The following is a 23,997-nucleotide window of genomic DNA, read 5'->3' as shown; positions in this document are numbered from 1 at the left end:
TCCGATGCAACTTCTGTGTTTCATCGTTAATGCGAAGACCCAGGGGATACAGAAAACCTGCAATGGTGCATCGGAATCTAATACTGGTCTCCCAGGAGAAGTACAAAGCACAGATAATTAGAAGAGTCACTCTTCTTGCACTTAATGCATCATTGTGCTTTTTGTATTCAATCCCGATGCTGTTTCTGTGTTTCATGGTCAATGTGAAGTTCCAAGGGATACAGAAAACCTGCAGTGGTGCATCGGAAACTAATACTGCTCCTCCAGGAGAAGCTCAAAGCACAGACTATTGGAAGAGTCACTTTTCTCGTACTTACGTCGGCATTGTTCCTTTTGTATTCGGTTCCGATGCAATTTCTGTGTTTCATCGTCAATGTGAAGGTCCATGGGATACGGAGACCTGCAGTGGTGCATTGGAATCTAATACTGGCCTCCCAGGAGAAGCTCAAAGCACAGACAATTAGAAGAGTCACTCTTCTTGTACTTAAGTCGGCATTGTGCATTTTGTATTCACTCCCGATGAATTTTCTGTGTTTCCTAGTCAATGTCATGGTCCAAAGGATACAGAAACCCTGCAGTGGTGCATCGCATCCTAATAACGGTCTCCCAGGAGAAACTCAAAGTACAGCCAATTAGAAGGTTCACTTCTCTTGTACTTAAATCGGCATTGAGTCTTGTGTATTCAATCCTGACGCTATTTCTATGTTTCATCGTCAATGTGAAGGTCCAGCGGATACAGAAAGCCTAAGGTGGTGCATCGGACTCTAATACTGGCCTCCCAGAAGAAGCTCAAAGTACAGATAATGAAAAGAGCCACTCTTCTTGTACTTACGTAGGATGTGTGCCTATTGTATTCAATCCCGATACAACTTCTGAGTTTTAATCATCAATGTGAAGGTCCAAGGGGTATAGAAAACCCGCAGTGGTGGAACGGAATCTAATACTGGTCTCGCAGGAGAAGCACAAGGCACAGACAATTAGAAGAGTCAATCTTCTTGTACTTAAGTCGGCATTGTGCCCGTTGTATCCAATCCCGATGCAATTTCAGTATTTCATCCTCAATGTGAAGGTCCAAGGGATACAGAGAACCTGCAGTGGTGCATCGGAATCTAATACTGGTGTCCCAGGAGAAGCTCAAAGCACATCCATTTGTGAAAGCACTCTTCATGTACTTACGTTGGCAATGTGTCTTTTATATTCAATCCCAATGCAACTTCTGTGTTTCATCGACAATGTGAATGTCAAGAGGTACAGATAAGATGCAGCGGTGCATCAGAATCTAATACTAGTCGACCCAGGAGAAGCTCGAAGCACAGACAAATAGGAGAGTCACTCTTCTTGTACATAAGTCGGCATTGTGCCTTCTGTATTCAATCCCGATGCAATTCCTAAGTTTCATCTTCAATGTGAAGATCCAAGGGATACAGAAAACCTGCAATGGTGCAACAGAATCTAATACTGATTTCCCAGGGGAAGCTCAAGGCACAGACAATTCGAAGAGTCATCTTTCTTGTACTTAAGTCGGCATTGTGCCTTTTGTATTCAATCCCGATGCAATATCTGTGTTTCCTCGACAATGTCTTGGTCCAAAGGACACACAATCCCGGCAGTGGTGTATCGGACTCCAATACTGGTCTCCCAGGTGAAGCTCAAAGCACAGATTGTGAGAAAAGTCACACTTCTTCTACTTAAGTAGGGATTGTGCCTTTTGAATTCAATCCCGATGCAATTTCTGAGTTTCATCGTCAATGTGAAGGTCCATGGGATGCAGAAAACCTGCAGTGGTGCATCGGAATCTAATACTGATTTCCCAGGGGAAGCTCAAGGCACAGACAATTCGAAGAGTCACCTTTTTGTACTTAAGTCGGCATTGTGCCTTTTGTATTCAATCCCGATGCAATATCTGTGTTTCCTCGACAATGTCGTGCTCTAGAGGACACACAATCCCGGCGGTGGTGCATCGGACTCCAATACTGGTCTCCCAGGAGAAGCTCAAAGCACAGATAGTGAGAAAAGTCACACTTCTTCTACTTAAGTAGGCATTGTGCCTTTTGTATAAAATCCCGATGCAATATCTGTGTTTCATCGTCAATGTGGAGGTCCAAGGGATACAGAAAACCTGCAGTGGTGAATCGGAATCTAATACTGCTCTTTCAGGAAACGCTCAAAGCACAGACAATGAAAAGAGTAGCTCTTTTTAAACTTAAGTCAGCATTGTGCCTTTTGTATTCACTCCTGATGCAATTTCTGTGTTTCATCGTCAATTTGAAGGTCCAGGGGATACAGATATCCTGCAGTGGTGCATGGAAATCTAATAATAATTTCCCAGGAGAAACACTAATCACAGACAATTAGGAGCGTCACCTTTCTTGTACTTAAGTCTGCATTGTGCCATTTGTATTCAATCCCGATGCAACTTCTGTGTTTCATCGTCATAGTGAAGGTCCAAGGGATACAGACAAGCTGCAGTGGTGCATCGTAATCTAATACTGCTCCCCCAGGAAAAACTCAAAGCACAGAAAATGAGAAGAGTCGCACTTCTTATACTTAAGCCGGCATTGTGCCTTTTGTATTCAATCCCGATGCAATTTCCGTGTTTCATCGACAATGTGAAGGTCCAAGGGATACAGAAAACCTGCAGTGGTGCTTCGGAATCTAATACTGCTGTCTCAGGATATGCTCAAAGCACAGAGAAGATTCGCTCTTTTTAAACTTAAGTCCGCATTGTGCCTTTTGTATTCACTCCCGATGCAAGTTCTATGTTTCATCGTCAATGAGAAAGTCCAGGGGATACAGAGAACCTGCGGTGGTGCATCGGAATCAAATACTTTCTCCCTGGCGAAACTCAAATCACGGACAATTGGAAGAGTCACTCTTCTCGTACTTAAGTCGGCATTGCGCCTTTTTTATTCAATCTGGATCAATTTCTGCGTCTTATCGTCAATGTGAAGGTCCAATGGTAACAGAAAAACTGCAGTGGTGCATCGGAATCTAATACCGCTCACCTAGCATAAGCTCAGAACACAGACAATTACTAGAGTCACTCTTCTTGTACTTAATTCGGCATTGTCTTTTTTTTATTCAATCCCGAAGAATTTTCTGTGTTTCATCGTCAGTGGGAAGAAACAAGGGATTCACAAAACCTGCAGTGGTGCATCGGAATCTAATACCGGTCTCCCAGAAGATGCTCAAAGCATAGTCAAGTATAAGAGTCACTCTTCTTTCACTTAAATCGCCACTGTGATTTTGTATTCAATGCCGATGCAACTTCTGTGTTTCATCGTCAATGTGAGGGTCCAGCGGATAAAGAACCTCTGCAGTGGTGTATCGGAATTTAATACTGGTCTCCCATGAGCATTTCAAAGCACTGATAATGAGAAGAGTCATACCTCTTGTACTTAGGTAGGCATTTTGCCTTTTGTATTAAATCCCGAAGAAATTTATGTGTTTCATCGACAATGTGAAAGTCCAGGGGATACAGAAATTCTGCAGTGGTGCCTTAGAATCTAATACTGGTCTCCCAGGAGAAGCTCAAACCACAGACAATTAGAAGAGTCACACTTCTTGTACTTTAGTCGGCATTGTGTTTTTATGTATTCAATCCCGATCAAGTTTCTGTGTTTCATCGTCAGTGGGAAGAACCAAGGGATTCAGAAAACCAGCAGTGGTGCATCGTAATCTAATACTGGTCTCCCAGGTGAAGCTCAAAGCATAGACAAGTAGAAGAGTCAGTCTTCTTGTACCTAATTCGGCATTGTGACTTTTGTATTTTATCCCGATGCAATTTCTGTGTTCCATCGCCAATGTGAGGGTCCAAGGGATAGAGAAAACCTGCAGTGGTGCATCGGGATCTAATACCGGTCTCCCAGGAGAAGCTCAAAGCACAGACAATTAGAAGAGTCACTCTACTTGTACTGAAGTCGGCATTGTGCGTTTTGTACTCAATCCCGATGCAATTTCTGTGTTTAATCGTTAATGTGAAGGTAATATGGATACAGAAAATCTGGAGTGGTGCATCGTAATCTAATGCTGCTCTCCCAGGAAAAGCTCAATACACAGAAAATGAGAAGTGTCTCTTCTTGTACTGTAGTCGTCATTGTGACATTAGTATTCAATCCAAATGCAATTTCTGTGTTTCCTCGTCAATGTCATGGTCCAAAGGATACAGAAACCCTGCAGTGGTGCATCGGAATATAATACAGGTCTTGCAGGAGAAGCTCAAACACAGATAATGAGAAGAGTCATACTTCTTGTACTTAAGTGGGCATGGTGCCTTTTGTATTAAATCCCGATGAAATATATGTGTTTCATCGTCAAAGTGAATGTCCAGGGGATACTGAAATCCTGCAGTGGTGCATCGGAATCTAATACTGGTCACCCAGGAGAAGCTCAAAACACAGACAATTAGAACAGTCACTCTTCTTGTACTTAAGTCGGTGTCGTGTTTTTTGTATACAATCCCGATGCAATTTCTGTGTTTCTTCGTCATTGTCTTCGTCCAAAGTATACAGAAACACTGCAGTGGTCCATCGGAATCTAATACTGGTCTCCCAGGAGAAGCTCAAATTCACTGAAAATGAGAAGAGTCACTCTTCTTGTACTTACGTAGGCATTGTGCTTTTGTATTCAATCCCGATGCAATTTCTGTGTTTCATCGTCAGTGTCAAAGTCCAAGGGATACAGAACACCTGCGGTGGTGCATCGGAATCTAATACTGGTCTCCCAGGAGAAGCTCAAAACACAAACAATTAGAAGAGTCACTCTTCTTGTACTTAAGTCGGCATTGTGCTTTTTGTACTCAATTCCGATGCAACTTCTGTGTTTCATCGTTAATGCGAAGACCCAGGGGATACAGAAAACCTGCAATGGTGCATCGGAATCTAATACTGGTCTCCCAGGAGAAGTACAAAGCACAGATAATTAGAAGAGTCACTCTTCTTGCACTTAATGCATCATTGTGCTTTTTGTATTCAATCCCGATGCTGTTTCTGTGTTTCCTCGTCAATGTCATCGTCCAAAGGATACAGAAACCCTGCACTGGTCCATCGGAATCTAATACTGGTCTCCCTGGAGAAGCTCAAAGCACAGACAGTTAAAATAGTCACTCTTCTTCGCCTTAAGTCGGCATTGTGCCTTTTGTCTTCAATCCCGATGCAATTTCTGTGTTTCATGGTCAATGTGAAGTTCCAAGGGATACAGAAAACCTGCAGTGGTGCATCGGAAACTAATACTGCTCCTCCAGGAGAAGCTCAAAGCACAGACTATTGGAAGAGTCACTTTTCTCGTACTTACGTCGGCATTGTGCCTTTTGTATTCGGTTCCGATGCAATTTCTGTGTTTCATCGTCAATGTGAAGGTCCATGGGATACGGAGACCTGCAGTGGTGCATTGGAATCTAATACTGGCCTCCCAGGAGAAGCTCAAAGCACAGACAATTAGAAGAGTCACTCTTCTTGTACTTAAGTCGGCATTGTGCATTTTGTATTCACTCCCGATGAATTTTCTGTGTTTCCTAGTCAATGTCATGGTCCAAAGGATACAGAAACCCTGCAGTGGTGCATCGGAATCTAATACTGGTCTCCCAGGAGAAGCTCAAAGCACAGACAATTAGAAGAGTCACTCTTCTTCGACTTAAGTCGGCATTGTGCCTTTTGTCTTCAATCGCGATGCAATGTCTGTGTTTCATCGTCAATGTTAAATTCCAAGGGATACAGAATACCTGCAGTGGTGCATTGGAATCTAATACTGGCCTCCCAGGAGAAGCTCAAAGCACAGACAATTAGAAGTGTCACTCTTCTTGTACTTAAGTCGGAATTGTGTCTTTTGTCTTCAATCCCGATGCAATTTCTGTGTTTCCTAGTCAATGTCATCGTCCATAGGATACAGAAACCCTGCAGTGGTGCATCGGAATCTAATACTGGTCTCCCAGGAAGAGCTCAAAGCACAGAAAATAAGAAAAGTCACTCTTTTTGTACTTAAGTCGGCATTGTGCGTTTTGTATTCAATCCTGATGCAATTTCTGTGTTTCATCGTCAATGTGAAGTTCCAGTGGATACAGAAAGTCTACAGTGGTGCATCGGAATCTAATTCTGGTTTTTATTCCCCAGAAATGTTTCACTGACATTTCAGCTTCTTCAGTGGGTTTTTTGTTATCGTGTATAAAAACAGAAAAATAATGTTTTACAGGTGGTACACATATAAATTTGAATTTTTTACAAAGGAAACATCTTGTTATGCCTCAAAAATCAATTTGTGTGGAATTTAGTGGATTCTTGTTTGAAATTGCGATTTAAGACAGTGATTAACGCAATCTATAATTGTTTTAAATATTCATTTACGCTGTAGTATCTATTAATTAGTAGATAATTTTTAGACTTTGACTAAAGATGTGGGGAAATTTGCATGATTTATTTCTTGTGACAATCCATTGTGCAATTTTATTCCATACTATAATACATTACTTTGAGTTTTTAACTTGTTCTTCCATTTAGAAGTAACACTGATTTTGGTTCTGTTGTCATGTATTGTATTGTTTTGGATTTACAGATTAAGATTTTTTCTTATATTTATTATGTTGTCATAGATGTATGTTGGAACTGTCAAAATTTCTAGCTTTTTGAACAATTATTTACAGTGTGCCCTGTTACAGCCATTTGTTATTATTCATACAGCTGCTTTCTGTATCTCAAAAATAGTCTGTGTGTTCCCAGCACTTATTCCCCCAAAAAACATTATCCCATAACTGAGGATTGAATACATATATCCAAAGATCCAAAGTAGGCTACTTTGGGTTGGGTTGTTTTGGGGAAGGAGACCAGACAGCGAGGTCATCGGTCTCATCTGACTAGGGAAGGATGGGGATGGAAGTCGGCCATGCCCTTTGAAAGAAACCATCCTGGCATTTCCTTGGAGCAATTTAGGGAAATCACGGAAAACCTAAATCAGGATGGCCGGACGTGGGATTGAACCGTCGTCCTCCCGAATGCGAGTCCAGTGTCTAACCACTGCGCCACCTCACTCGGTAGGCTACTTTGAGGCATGAAATTCTGCACACAGGTGCCGGGATTCGCAGGGCATGAGATGCTGAAGATAGCTTCTTTGCCAAAATTCTCACATGCTCTGTCCATTTCAACTCACAATCTTCATTCATCCCCAAGATTATGGATCTGACTTAATGTTGAACTTTTTGTTACCTACTTTAAAAATTTATGACTAGGCATGCCTATGATTAACTAGTAGATGGCGGTATATATGGATGTAGTGGTAAATTGCTCCATAAATACAGTGACGTAGAAGGTGTAGTTAGCTGAATGATGAAACAAACTTCAGTTAATGAATGTTTATTCAGCACTTGCACATACAAGAGCGTGGAGCGAACTGCCTGCAGCCAGACCATGTACAATAGATATACAGCTACAGAACTTTACTCAAACCGTATATCAAAATTAAAATTGTATAGTGCAGGTGAGTTTTGAGGTCACAACCCTCCATGCAACAGTTTACTGTCATCACCACTACACCACAGGGTAACTCATCTTCTTCTGTGATGTTGCTCCCTCATGAAGATAACAGCATCTCGGTGTTACATCCTCCAAGTCCGGGAACGAGTCACTGGTCCTGCATACTCTGACTCCCGATGACTGATGCTTGCCCTGTTGGTAATATTCCTAGAACTTCTTTTGCTACTACACTCTTTGTCATCTTTCTGCTTGTTGTCCGTCGCTGGAGCTTCGAATTAACCCCGGGTTTCAGGATCCTTGTAGGGCTTCATTCGAAGGTCGTGGACCGTGCCTCTGATCTTTCGTCATCTTGTGTTGGGGTTGAGATCTTCAACTTCATAAGTAACATCAGACAACTGTCTTACAACCTTATAAGGTGCAAAGTAGCGCCTGAGGAGCTTCTCACAGTGACCAACCTTCTGAATGGGAGTGAAGATCCAGACGAGGTCACCAGCCTGGTAGACAACAGGGTGGCAGCTCACGTCATACCTTTGGTGATGGTTTTCTTGAGCCCACAGTGTGCAGAGTCGAGCTAACTGCCTAGCTTCCTCAGCTCTGGTTAACACGCGGCCGATGTAGTCGTCGTCCACGTCATCAGGATGCAACGGAAACCAGTTTCCATCATTGTACCCACCTCACGCCCATACACCAGGAAAAATGGCGTAAATTCTGTGGTGTCTTGTTTGGCGGTGTTTTAGGCAAACGTCACGAAAAGTATCATCTCATCCCAGTTGCTCTGCCCAACAATGATGATAGCATGTTGGCCAAGGTCTTATTAAGGCATTCAGTAAGCCCATTAGTTTGTGGATGGTAGGCAGTTGTCATTTTATGAGTAATGTTGCACTGACGGTTTATCTCCGTCACAAGTTTCGATTGAAAAACTTTCCCTTGATCCATAATTAACGACCTTGGGGCATCGTCTTCCACGATGAACTGGGCAACCTCGGATGCTTCGGCTGCTTTCATGGCTTTTGTAATGGCATAGCGTGTCAGATAATCCGTGCAAACAATAATCCATCTATTGCCACTAGCAGACGTTGGAAATCGTCTGAGGAGGTCAATCCTAACACGCTGGAAAGGCGTTTTGCTGGTGAAATTGGTATGAGTCGTCCAGGTGGTTTCTGAGAAATGGCCTTTCTCCTCTGGCACTCTCAACAGTGCGACTCATAGTGATGGACACTCCTAAATAAACCAGGCCAGAAAAATCTCTTGCAGATTCTATCGTATCTCTTAATAAATTCTAAACGTCCAGCCTCAGGTGTGTCATGGAATTTTTGTAGATCTTCTAAGCGCATGTGTTTAGGAATCACTGGTAGCCACCTCTTTCCAAATGGATCAAAGTTTTTCTTGCAAATCAAACCATGAACTACCTTAAATTGACCTTTCACATCCTCTGACCGATATAAGGCGTCCTTCTTCTGCTCAGCAGAGATATACTGGAGTGCAGCGAGACAGGCACTATCTTCATCAAAGTCTTGACGGTCTTGCACATGTTTTCTTGAGAGACAGTCGGCATCTTGGTGTTTTCTTCCACTTTTGTAGACTATGGTAATGTCATGCTCTTGAAGACGTAGTGCCCACCTGGCGAGTCATCCTGTTGGATCCTTAAGACCTGGCAACCAGCAAAGTGAACGATGGTCATTAACAACTGTGAATGGCGTTCCATAGAGATACTATCGAAATCTGCCCATGGCTCAGTTCGCAGCAAGACATTCTCTTTCTGTAGTTGAGTAGTTTCTCTTGGCTTTTGTAAGTGTCCTAGAAGCATAGTGTCCTAGAAGCTCAGCTGTTCTGCAATTAAAGGCTCAGCGTTTGCTATGTAAATGCATCTTGGAAGGATCTGCGGTTCTTGGCAACAGTTAACTATCTGCATTTCACCAAATCTGTTCCTAAACGAGACGAAAGAGGCTGGGATGACGAAGTTATTCTCCAGTGGTATGCTTCTCTTACATTCCACTACAGGATCCACGGGTTGATGCATGGCATGACACATGACAGTTACCTTTCTAGAGCTGACCGCAGGAATGATCACTTCATCCTGCGCACGAAGTCTCCACACACTTGGATGCGCATCCTTCTGTTCACAGTATCTCATCTCGTCTAGCATAATCTTCGAGCGACCACAATCTATAATTGCCTGAGAAGCTTTCAAAAAGGCCCATCCGAGAATAATGTCGCAACTACACTCTTGTAAGATGATGAATTGTAAGGGCTGTGCAGGGCCACTTATACCCACATGAATGGTACATCTTCCTGTAGGTTTTACATATTTCCCATTGACCACCTTCAGCAGAGATGTTTTTCTGTCGACGAATACGGTTTTCTGCAGCTGGCGACGGTACTTCTCCGAAATGAGTGAATATGATGCTCCAGGGTCCACAAGAGCTTGGGCTGGTTGGCCATCCATGAGGATATCGACGTAGGTTCCTATCATTTTTGTAGTGATCGACTGTGGAGGATTTTTCTCTTCAGCTGCCTCACCTACAAGGAAGGTCGGCCCCATTAGTTTTCCAGGTTGCAGCAGCTAGGTGATCGGCTGGAACTTCGAAACGGTGATGGAGACCTTGATCGGCGTGTTGGGGAGCGTCCTCTCCAGTGGCCAGCTTGTGGCAATGGTGACCTAAATCATTCTGCACCCACATCTTTTTGCTCATCTTCGTCGTCCCGGAGTTGGCATTGGCTAAGATCGGTCTGCTGTCATCTGCCACCTTTCTCGACAATAGTGCATCACATGTCCCAGTCGTCTGCAGTGGAAACATAATGGTTGGCTATCCTGGGTCTTCCATCCTTCAGTCTTCCTTGGTGCCAAGACAGCTTCCTCATGCGGCGTTGTAGGAACGTAACTCCACCTAGGTCTTGACTTTTCCACTGTTTTAAAGGAAAATGAAGGACGAGAGATTGGGTTTGATGTCTGTTCCACATCCTCTCTTACGACCTCTTGAAGTATCTCGGTATTTTGCTCTCCATGCAATCCAAGTGCCTTCTGAACTTCCTCTCTCACTATCTGACGAAGAACCCTTGTGAAATCAGTTGCTTCCTCCATCACAGACATCAATACGATGTTTGGAAGCCGTTCAAACTTCTTGCGTCCAGTGATAACGTATTCTGAGCATATACCAGACATGTTCATATACAGTCCCCTGCCATTGCTAGTAGATAATATGTATATTTCTTCTTTTTTCTTTGATGCTTGCTTCTGTAACTTGTGTTCCATGTTTTCACATGTTGCACTAACAATATTTCTACATTTAAAAGTACTTGGTGGTAATGAGTTTTCTCTTGCACTTTTTTGGTCAGTAGTTCTTTATGAGCAATTTCCTACAGCACTGACATTTTCCTTCCATGCACCCATGTGCAGTATTTCATGCCTCAAAGTAGCCTACTTTGGATATATGTACTCAGTCCTCAGTTATGGGATAATGTTTTGGGGAATAAGTGCTGGGAACATGCAGACTATTTTCAAGATACAGAAAACAGATGTATGAATAATAACAAATGGCTGCAACAGGGCACACTGTAAATAATTATTCAAAAAGCTAGAAATTTTGACAGTTCCATCATACATCTATCACAACATTATACACTCCTGGAAATTGAAATAAGAACACCGTGAATTCATTGTCCCAGGAAGGGGAAACTTTATTGACACATTCCTGGGGTCAGATACATCACATGATCACACTGACAGAACCACAGGCACATAGACACAGGCAACAGAGCATGCACAATGTCGGCACTAGTACAGTGTATATCCACCTTTCGCAGCAATGCAGGCTGCTATTCTCCCATGGAGACGATCGTAGAAATGCTGGATGTAGTCCTGTGGAACGGCTTGCCATGCCATTTCCACCTGGCGCCTCATGTGGATCAGCGTTCGTGCTGGACGTGCAGACCACGTGAGACGACGCTTCATCCAGTCCCAAACATGCTCAATGGGGGACAGATCCGGACATCTTGCTGGCCAGGGTAGTTGACTTACACCTTCTAGAGCACGTTGGGTGGCACGGGATACATGCGGACGTGCATTGTCCTGTTGGAACAGCAAGTTCCCTTGCCGGTCTAGGAATGGTAGAACGATGGGTTCGATGACGGTTTGGATGTACCGTGCACTATTCAGTGTCCCCTCGACGATCACCAGTGGTGTATGGCCAGTGTAGGAGATCGCTCCCCACACCATGATGCCGGGTGTTGGCCCTGTGTGCCTCGGTCGTATGCAGTCCTGATTGTGGCGCTCACCTGCACAGCGCCAAACATGCATACGACCATCATTGGCACCAAGGCAGAAGTGACTCTCATCGCTGAAGACGACACGTCTCCATCCATCCCTCCATTCACGCCTGTCGCGACACCACTGGAGGCGGGCAGCACGATGTTGGGGCGTGAGCGGAAGACGGCCTAACGGTGTGCGGGACCGTAGTCCAGCTTCATGGAGACGGTTGTGAATGGTCCTCGCCGATACCCCAGGAGCAACAGTGTCCCTTATTTGCTGGGAAGTGGCGGTGCGGTCCCCTACGGCACTGCGTAGAATCCTACGGTCTTGGCGTGCATCCGTGCGTCGCTGCGGTCCGGTCCCAGGTCGACGGGCACATGCACCTTCCGCCGACAACTGGCGACAACATCGATGTACTGTGGAGACCTCACGCCCCACGTGTTGAGCAATTCGGCGGTACGTCCACCCGGCCTCCCGCATGCCCACTATAAGCCCTCGCTCAAAGTCCGTCAACTGCACATACGGTTCACGTTCATGCTGTCGCGGCATGCTACCAGTGTTAAAGACTGCGATGGAGCTCCGTATGCCACGGCAAACTGGCTGACACTTACGGTGGCGGTGCACAAATGCTGCGCAGCTAGCGCCATTCGACGGCCAACACCGCGGATCCTGGTGTGTCCGCTGTGCCGTGCGTGTGATCATTGCTTGTACAGCCCTCTCGCAGTGTCCGGAGCAAGTATGGTGGGTCTGACACACCGGTGTCAATGTGTTCTTTTTTCCATTTCCAGGAGTGTGTCTATATATATATCTTAATCTATAAACCACAAACAATACAATACATGACCACAGAACCAAAATCAGACAGTGTTACTTCTAAATGGAAGAACAAGTTAAAAACTCAAAGTAATGTATTATAGTATGGAATAAACTTGCACAATAGATTGCCACAAGAAATAAAAGATGCAAAAATCCCCACATCTTTACTCAAAGCCTTAAAAAAAGTCTACTAATTAACAGGTATGACAGTGTAAATGAATATTTAAAATAATTATAGATTGCAATTTAATGTTCATAAACATTGTACTATGTAACAATTTTGTGATGTGATTAAAACAGTAGAACTAAGTACAGAATACTGTAAGAGGAATGTTTATTTTAATAAGGAATAGTGTACATACATTTGGTGTCATCCCCAAAAACTCAAATTTATGTGTGTACCAGTAGTAAAACATTATTTTTCTGTTTTTATACAAGATAACAAAAAACTCACTGATGAAGTTGAAACGTCAGTGAAACATGTCTGGGGAATAAAAATTAAAATCTTGTTTTGCTCAAAGTGGACCCCATCCAAAAAACAAATCTGTTTGTAAGCTAACACTGACAGAAGAACTTGAACCTCGAGATGATTATTTGGATTTATTGTTTTCACAAGCAATACAACTTTCAATACATATATGCCGCATTAACTAATACTATGTGGAAGATTTTGTGTGTGTGTGTGTGTGTGTGTGTGTGTGTGTGTGTGTGTGTGTGTGTGTGTGTGTGTGTGTGTGCATGTATTTTCAAAAATAAAAAACAGGTTCTGACAGGGTTCTCTAGGTTTACCACCACAAAACAATTCTAACAACTTTTCTCTGTAAAGTTAGATTAGTTTACATTAGTACTTGTTTTATAGATCATGAATATGACACTTTGTAACATGTGAGGTTAATAAATGTGTCTATACAAGCTATTACATTTCACAAAATATTACATGACGCAGGTTGGGGGAGTTACCCATTTACTATGTCCAAAAATTCATCTAATGAGTAGAAGGAGTTGCCATTAATAAATTCTTTTAATTTCCTTTTAAATGCTATATGGCTATCTGTCAGACTTTTGATGCTATTAGGTAAGTGATCAAAGACTTTTGTGGCAGCATAATTTACTCCCTTCTGAGCCAAAGTTAAATTTAACCTTGAATAGTGAAGATCATCCTTTCTCCTAGTGTTGCAGCCATGTACACTGCTATTACTTTTGAATTTGTTCAGATTGTTAATAACAAATTTCACAAATTTCATAAGTGAATGAATATATATATATATATATATATATATATATATATATATATATATATATATATATATATAGTGAGGCTACAGTGAAGATCTCTAGCTCTTTAAGTAAGTGTCTGCAGGATGATCTTGGATGAGCTCCAGCAACTATTCTGATTACACGCTTTTGTGCAATGAACACTCTTTTACTCGATGATGAGTTACCCCAGAATATGATGGCAAATGAAAGCAGAGAGTGAAAATGGGCATGGTAACCTAATTTAGTGAGATGTATATTGCTGAAATTTGCAGTGACCCTAATAGCATAAGTAACTCATCAATGCATACACCTAGAAATTTTGAATGTTTTGCCTTAGCTACCTATTTCTGATTGAAGTCTACATTTATTAATGGTGTCATTCCATTTACTGTGTAGAACTGTATGTACTGTGTTTTGTCAAAGTTTATTGAGAGCCCATTTGCAGAGAACCACTTAATGATTTTCTGAGAAACATTGTTTACAATTTCACCAGTTAATTCTTGTCTGTTGGGTGTCATAGCTGCTTGTATCATCGTTAATAATGTACTTCAGTTGGATTGCGTTGTTGAACTCCATATTTCTACAATATAGTTTAAATGTGATGAGAATAATGAATGATGAACAGTGAACATGTATCATTACAATATTTGCTAATCATGTTTATGGAAAATATGTTTTTTGACAGCTTACTGGCTAAGGAACCTGTATGCATGTCCCATTTAAGGTTATCCTGGATTGTGAATCCCAAGAACTTTGTCTATTCTATTGGTTATTATGGTCACTTTTCCATTCAATAAAGTATCTCCAGCACATCAGGAGACAGAAGTCATTAAGTTAGTTTCACAGTAGTCTTCTTTTGCTGTGGAAAAGAACCTGACCTGAACACCCTAAAGATGATTAACATTATAAAACATCATAACATTATAAAACATCTCTTTTCATAATTATTTAGTACTGATTTTATAATGGCAATTATGCCAATTATGTATTCTTACTACATTAAATTAATTGATAAAGAGAGTAGTCTTGCATTAACAGTAAACCATAGATGTACATGATTTGTGGCCCCCATTCCTTTATATTTACAAATTCCTTACTATTTACTTCAAATCAGTCACAGCAACCACAGTCATGTGCTCTTTTACTGTGTTGTCAATTGTATTTCATTGAATATATTTGAAAAGCAGTGTCAGATGCTGCAGAGACATGGTATTCACTCCACCTTGGCTGGTATCTATCACAGACTCTTCTTATCCATTCACTGGAGATGGTGATACCAACTTAATACTTTGCTGTCTATGGCATTCAGAGTAGTGCCTTTGTTCCCATATTTTCCCATATTCTGTCATTTATGACATGTCGCAATCTGGGGATGTGACAACTTTGCCAAAAGTTTATCTTAAGGGATATCAGTTTATTTTTCTCCTTTTTGGTGACCTCCCATATTGCAGAATCATATGTAATGATATTGTCTACATTTGATCTGTACAGCACAAGCCCAAGTATTTAAATGTACATTTTTAACATTTCAGAATCCTACATCTAAATCTTCAATCATCTTCACCCACTACCTCATACTCTGTCCTTTTTGTGTTTATTACCATTCACAATTTTGAGTATTCTACATGCAGTTTTCTGAAAATGTAACCGGGGTCATCTTTGTCCACCATTACCAAGACCTGGCAGCCGGTGAAATGTGAAGTATAGAGCATTTCTTTTCCTACAAGGTTTCCCATTCCACAACAGTTCCTCTTCCAGTTTTGCAAAACATTTTTTAACTATACTTTAAATAAAGTTGGCGATAATGAGCACACTTATCTTAGACTCTTATTTACAGAGAATTCTTGGGAAATTTTGTTTGCTACATAAACAACACTGTTGCAACCACCATATAAATTCTTTACTTACTGAACCTACTTATTACTGGTACCAAAATTTTGCATTTCTACCCACAACTTACTTAGTGGGACTGTATTATATGTATTTGCAGATCTTTTCAATGAGGTTTCTAAGAGAGAACATGCAATCTGATCAAGAGCATCCTGTTCTAAACTCATTTTGGTCCTCCAGCTCCATGATTTGCACTCCTATATTATGCTTTATTACTTTACTGTACAATCATGCTATTGTACAAGCAATGCTAATTCCTCCATAATTTGCACAGCTGCATCAGCTTCATTAATATGGATGAAATATTTGGCTTTTTCCTTCATTTGATGGCTCCTTACCATTTGAACATGTATTAAACATTTCTGCCAGAATTTCAAAACAGCTGAAACTCTAATTTTTTATTTGTTAGAGAGTTTTACCTTCATCTGGTGAGTCTACTGGTGTTTGTTGCTTGGCTGTGTTGAGTTAGGAGCATGGCTTCCATAATAGGCTGTGAATTTTGTCCTACTTTCCATCAGGATATTTCTGGAACAAGTTTTCCACTTCTCTTGGAGGTAAGTCTCTACATCTACATCTACTTTTCTATATCTATACTCTGCAATGCACTGTGAAGTGCATGGTGGATAATACATCCCATTGTACCAGGGCTTCTTCCTGTTTCATTCACTTATAGATCATGAGAATGTAATGGGTCACACTAGTGATTTGTAAGCAATCACCTTTGTAGACTGACTGACTTTGTAGACTGATTTTCTATCAATAAATCGAAGTGTACCACTTGCTTTACCCGTGACTGAGCCCATGTGGTAATTCCATTTTATAACCCCACAAAGTGTTACAGCCAGGTATTTGTATTAGTGGCCAATTGCAGCAGTGACACATAGATATTTAGTCATAGGATACTATGAGTTTTCATTTTGTGAAGTGCTAAATATACCCTTTAGAACATTTAAAGCAAGTAGCCCATCTGCGTGCCACTTTGGAAGAGTATCAAGATCTGATTGTATATTTATGCAGCCATCTTCAGACAATACACCATTATAAATAAATGGATCATCTGCAAGAATTCACAGATTATTGTCAGTATTGTGTGCCAGGACAGTAACACGAACATCACAGGTCCCAACACACTTCCAGGGGTAAAACCAAAGTTACTTCTATATCTGAAGATTACTCTTCATCCAAGATAATATGCTGCATCCTCCCTACCAAAAAGTCCTCCATCAGGTAACAAATTTCACTTGATACCTCATATGGTCATACTTTTGATAATAAGCATATGTGAGTTATATGTCAGAAATCAAGAAATACTGCATCAACCTGCCTTCCCAAATCCAAAGCTTTCAGTATGTCTTGTGTGAAAAGTATGAGGTGGGTTTCACAGGATCGATGTTTTTGTAACCTGTGCTGTTTGGCATGGAGATCATTCTGTTTGAGATACCTCATTATCAGTACAATGAGAAACCAGTCCAAAGTTGCTGATTTTACTTTTTTTTTATTCACATAGTCATAGTTGTAACATGGTCAGTTACAATGATTTGAAAATGAGTCTCAGCCCAAAACTAGTAATCAAGTGAACAAGAAAAAATTAAATTTTTCAATTTTGGACCGGTTTTTCTTTGAACTGATTAACAGAAGTTTCTGACACACAGCTACTCAAGCATGCTGGAAGCTCATATACCTCATTATGTTTGAGCTCAGATTATTTTCTAAGATTATACGACAAATATGTGTCAAGGATATTGGATGGTAGTTTTGTGGATCACTTCTATTGCCCTTCTTGTGGACAGCTGTGATATGATCTTTTTCTCCAATAACTGGGCATGCTTTTTTTATTTTTGAATGATAATATGATACATTATAGTTAGAAGAAGGTCTAACTCAGCCACAAATTCAGTATGGAATCTGATAGAGATTGCATTAGGTCCTGGAGCTTTGTTCAATTTTAATGATTCCAGCTGTTTCTCAACACCACTGACATTAATAATTATTTTGCTCATCTTTTCAATGATATTAGGGTTAATTGGGGCATTTCTCCTGGGTTTTCCTTTGTAAAGAAACATTTGAATACAGAGTTAAGCATTTCAGCTTTTGCTTTGCTACCCTCAGTTTCAGTTCCTTTCTCATTCGCTAGGGACTGGACACTAACTTTGGTACCATTGACAGCCTTTACATACGATCATAATTTATTTGGGTTTTGTGAAAGATCATTTGACAATATTCTGCTATGGTATTCAGTGAAGGCTTCATGCTCTTTTTTGATATGGATATCCTCAAACAGGTCAGTTCTGTTTGTTGCCATTAGGCCGAATCTATTTCCATCATCTGTGTTTTCCTACCTATCTGTTCCACATGGTTTTCTAAAAAGTTATTTAGCAATGTTTCACAAGATACCTTATCACACCTACCACTAACGAAACAGTTATTTCCCCAGTTGATGGTTGGACGATTAAAGTGTCATCCTATGACTACAGTATGATTGGGGAACTTACGTAAAAGTGAACTGAAGTTGTCTCTAAGTTTTCGGATGTATCAGGAGATGAGTCTGGTGGGCAATAGAATGTTGCAATTATCATTTTATGCCCACCCCTGATACTGAGTCTTCGCGAAACAATCTTAAATGTAGCTTCAGTTTCTATATCAGTGTATTTATGTTTATTATCTACTACAAAAAGTACACCAACTCCACTACCCATTTTCCTATCATTTTGATACACACTTAAATTTTCCTGAAAAATCTCACTGCGGTCAATTCCAGTCTGAAACCAGCTTCATGTACCTAGTATTATGTGAGCTTCACTACTTTTCAGGAGAGCTTCAAACTCTGTGAATTCTTGGGCAGTTAACCATAAGGATTTTAACCCTTTAACTTCTCTGCACGTGTTAATGCGCGCTCCTTTGTACCTGTCCCGGTGTGTTATGAATGCATTTACACACACCACCATGTAGGCATGTTTAGAGTACCAGGTATAAGGACTGGTGGAGCGTGTAAACGCATTCAGAACACACAGGGACAGGTACAAAGGCGCACATGTTAACATGTTCAGAACAGTTAAAGGATTAATACTCTCACCTATGGGAGGCAGTTCTTTTGATCTTACACTAATACTCCTGGGTTTCTACAGCTATCATCATTTAGACTGGATGGAGAGTCACATAATCCAAAAATACCCTTGTGTGCACCCCACACACAGTCAGCTACATGAGTAGCTGCCTCTAATGAGAACTGCGCACCTGACCCATTTAGGGGGACCCTACAATTCACAACCATATGGCACAAGTCTAGGATGATGCAGCCTAGTTTGTCATAGAACTTTCTATGTCTGTTTCAGTTCTTCCACTTGACTCAGGATGAAAGTTCCATGATAAATTCTGGGGACAATGCTGCAAAATGTGAGCTTCATTGAAACTCCATGTGCAAGGCTGGTCTTCTCAACCTTCTCTGTCAGTCACTGGAAGGACCCAAGTAAGACCTTAGATCCAAGACAACAGACATCATTTACCCCAACATGCACCACTATCTGCAGTTGATTGTACCCTATTCCCTCTATGGCTGCAGAACTGCCTGTTCAACATGTTGAATGAGCCCCCCCCAGCCATACACACTGGGTGCACCTGGTGTCCTTTCCCATCTCTTTCTGCTATTTCCCTCTTGATACATCATTCACCAGTCATTTGGGACTGCTGATGATTAGTAGACACCTACTTTTTGGCATTTGGCTCCTCTTGACACTGGACAGAACAGATTTCTCCAAATCAGGTAAAGTGAGTCCCACTGGCTAATTTTCAGTTGCAGTGAGAGACAGTTGGTTAGGAGGACGAGTAAATCATCCTGAGTCCTCCCTGGTCCCAGTCCACTCTGTACAGAATGCCCAGCTCTGCCATTCAAATACTACTTGCAGTCAAGTGGATGAGTAATGACAAACTTTGTACTTTCTGCAGAGGAGACAGAATCCACAGGAATGGACAGTACCGCAGGTACCTTCAGTACTGGTACCACAGGTACATGACTCAGGAGCTCTTGCAACACAATGACTCACAGTAGCTATCAATCATTTGACAGCAGTCAGGGAAATTTCCAGCTGCTAACAAATGTCAACCAACGCATTCTGTGTTCGAGAACAGCATTCATAGTGGAGCTGCATTTTAGGTGGAGCGATGAATTACAGGACTGAGAACAAAAAACTTTTAAGTTCAGTCCACTGATCATCTTTTAATCTTTTGAGCTAAAAATTTGCTAATTCTCTATTAGAACTGAAGCAAATATCCAAAATGAAATTTCTATTAAGACAACAGAAAAAAATTTGTTAGTTTTATAAAAAATTTTGAGGTTAGTTATTGTTATTAGCAAACTCAAAAACAGCATTGATTTACAACAAACTCTTTAAGAGGAAACTAGATGTAACAAAATATGTTGATTAGAATATTTGCTTCAGTAACTAAATCACAAACACAGATTTACCACAAATTGGATTATGCACAAGCCAATGGTAGCTTACAAAATTTCTCATAAATTCACTGTTATCTGCATTAATATACAATGAAATTCAGGAGCAATCTATTCTTTGGCAGTAACTGTGAACCACAAATGCTAATTTGCTATGATATAAATTCCATATCCAACATACTCCTACTAGTAACTTACGAAAATATGGTTTGGTAAGCATATAAAATGTGTCAAAAATAACCTACTCCTCATGTAATTATTTAATGAAATTAGAGAAGGGTTGTTTTGAATAAGGATAGGTCTACTATTCTCAAAAATTTTTAAAAAGCACAAATAAGTGGAAGCCTACAAGTGACGATAACAGTAGAATTTTACCATGGCACTCGCTAATGTTCAACATTTCACAATAAATGACAGTACAAATGGGTACTGATACAATCAATGACAGAGTATGCAGTAGCATCCAAATTGGTAAAAATATGCTAATCTAAAATTTCAAATTGGCACATGAATCTTATACATGTGGTCTCCACAGTACCTAAAAAATTCTTTAGTTACTTGTAGAACAAAACAATCTGTCATTCAACATTTAATTTGAGCATCACACATACTAATTAGAGGACATTCACAAGAGCTTAAGATACAGTGAATTGGAGAGTATGTTAAAATAGTTCTAAAGTGTGATCTTTTGGGAACAGGAGAATAGCAATACACTGTAACAATTTCATATCTTAGATTAATGAAGGAAGCTACACAAGTTAATATGCAAAGGCAGAAACTGCAATGACAGCTTATGGTCCTTCTTCAGTCCATTGGTCTCAGACAAACTGACTTCCAGAATCCAAATGAACATTTTCAGCAGAATAAGTTTTAAATAAATATACATTTAAAAATCTGTGTTGGACATTGGTGACTAGTGTGAAAGGTTTTGTTTGATCAGTGATTTTGGCCTATGACAGTCTACAAACATTTTTCTTTTCCTACCTTTCTTGTTTCTTCCATTCATGGAATACCGATGTGACAAGAATATTTCTGAGCAGATGGTTGTGTAATGACTAAAATAACGCCTTCATCAGAAGCTAAAACTGCTTAAAATTGTTCCTAACAGTTTTTAATTATGCAGTAGGTAGTAGATTTCAACTATACTTACATCTCAATTACCATTAGTGATATAAACCGTGTCATTGTCCAGTTGTCACCTGCACTTTATTCCTGTGCATATTTAACTGCTATAACCCTGTACCTAATACTTGGATACACATTGCAGCATCAGGTCTCTGGCATGCAACACTTTGAATATTTGGCCAGTGGCATCTGCACAAGCTAGCCAACAGGGGCCATCTGTGTAGGCTATATGAGTTGTGCACAGCATCTGAAGCACCATCTACTGGAGCCCTCATCTTTATAAGCTCAGTGCAGCAGACACTCGCTTCCATATTGTGTACATACTTATTGTTAGCAACTATTCGTATCAATACCGGGATTGTTTCTATGTTTGCTTGTATGTGGAAGAAGAATAAACTTTGGTTCAGTGTGGTTCTGCTGTTTGTGTCTTACATTATGACAATGCTTGCTTCTACCTTGTATCTGTGTACATGTGACAGTGATGAACTGTTTTTTCAAGAAACAGTGATTTGCACAGTCCTTAAGCAGATGTTAACTTTTCAGACAGCAATTTCTATCTTCCTCTTCTTTCATTGTTTTCAGAAGACAAAAATAGAAGCATAACATGGAGGCTTTGTAAAAGTAAGAAAAAATCATTCAGTGGAAACTTTACTCCTGATATATGTAAGGATCTGAGTTTTTTCAGTTATCAAAAGTTGGTTCCATAATATACATGGTCAATTCTTCATCCTTATTGAACTTCAGCTAGTACTTTGCTTGAAAGGAGACATGTAAAGGCAGGACACAAAGAGATGCACTTTAGTGACAGGAAGCATATCATGTAATGTTGCTGCCAACAGTACTGCCATCACTGTGTCTTCTTTATATTTGTAACTATGTGTTGTGAGACTGCAAAGAGACAGAATGGTTGGCCAGTACTTACTTGCCTTCAGGAAGCAAAATTCTGCCAACAGACACATTTAAAAGTGAAAAAAAAACTATTCCTAGCATACAAAACAATTATTTCTTTCTTCAGACAGGATAGAGGGATGGATTGCGTAATATTGGAAAGGAGCAGGTCAATCATACACTGGGATGAGAGAGAACCATGTGTTGTGAGGAGAAGGCAAATGCTTGTTGAATATTTAGTGATGACTTTAATGCTGGTGCAAATTCTATTCATCAGTGTTTTTAGCGTTGTGTCCACTATAGGTGACAAAAAGAAAACTGAACAAGTATTGCATAAAGAAAGAAGAGCAATAGTGTATTGAATGTATAATTTTATTTGCCGAGTTTCTAAGTACAGACTGAGTTAGATAACCAACAACTGCCAAATGATAGCAGAAGAATCATGTAATGTTCCATTAAAATTTTGTTATCATTGTTACTGCTGTTGTTGCAGAATGTATGTATTCTACAAGGTAGGATGTATTCATATTTGGCCACATAGCTGGCTTCACCAGCCACAGCATGATCCTGCTTCTCAACAGCAAGTTTACAGTGCACTCATTAGTGATTATTCAGTAATGTCTAAAGTTTCCTATCAAACAAATCATATAGCAAAAGAAGAAAGTAAACAATCATTATAATAAAACAATTTGTATATGACTTCACACACAGCATTAAGGAGAGGTAGGCTACAGAGTGGTGCTGCAATTGTCATTGAAGGAAAGCCAGACAGGAGCAGAGATGATTAGTGAACAAGTCAACACAACACACAGATGATTTACTCAGCTTTTATTTCTCCGAACATATGAATGCTCCTTACCATTAATGCAGCAAGTAATAGAGTCCAGCTACCACAATGTCCATAGAAAAAAGCCTAAAGCACAAATGGTGAAGACGGACTTGTGACCAGGCAGCACCTGTGTCGCATCACACAGCAATGTGGCTTTAAGCAAGAGTGGGGCTGTGGAGTTACTGCCGGCCATCCTGTATTGAGGTGGCAGGGGTGCTCAAAGCACAGAGCTCCTGGAGGCATGACTTAGTGGAGCAAACAATTGGTTCTGCCAGATACCACTTGATCACTATCGACATCAGATGGAAAGTTGCCATTCCAATGTTATGACACCTGTGGGGTGGTATCATTACATGGTACCACAATGACAAAATTATTTTAAATAAGATAGAGCACACAGATTAGAGCAAGAAAATATAAAAATTCATTATCACTGCATCCGCCTGCTTGCTGCATCCATGTCCAGGAAAATATCACCTCCTTCCTTTGACAAAATAGATGAACCAGGGTGTTCTGTATCAACTGGTAAGGATTCTTCACTCTGTAGTGCACTCAGAGCCCTTATGTGTTGATAACTGGAAGTGCTTATTCCTTCAATCTCATCAATGGCAGCTGCAAATGAAACATTGGTATTGTCGGTGAGTTTGAGGACCAGCAAAATATAACAGAAATTCAAAAGTTAAAATACAGAACTGGTTTCATTATCATGAGCATTATGCTGCTAGTGGTAATTGTTATTATAATTCTCATGTCTGATACATATCAGTCTATTCAGGGACTTCCAAGTTGTCCATTCCCTATCATGACCTGGAGGTAAAGCTTCAACAACTCTTTTCCAACCAGAGGGAAGGTAGGTTGTAGCCCTCTATAGTTGTGACCTAGTTTTTTCAGAAGTGGTTCTAAGTTCCTTTGATGTCCTAAGGAAACTCTTCCTTGGCCTCAGTGGTTGTGGATGTGGTTCATGCCAATACAGAGGATGGGTAACTTCCTTTTCCACTGCTTTTCTTTCCTTGTTCACAGCTACCTCTCTTTGAAC

The sequence above is a fragment of the Schistocerca serialis genome, chromosome 8 (genome assembly GCF_023864345.2).
Source record: "Schistocerca serialis cubense isolate TAMUIC-IGC-003099 chromosome 8, iqSchSeri2.2, whole genome shotgun sequence".
NCBI lineage: Eukaryota > Metazoa > Arthropoda > Insecta > Orthoptera > Acrididae > Schistocerca > Schistocerca serialis.
Note: the sequence above shows the minus strand (reverse complement) of the source record.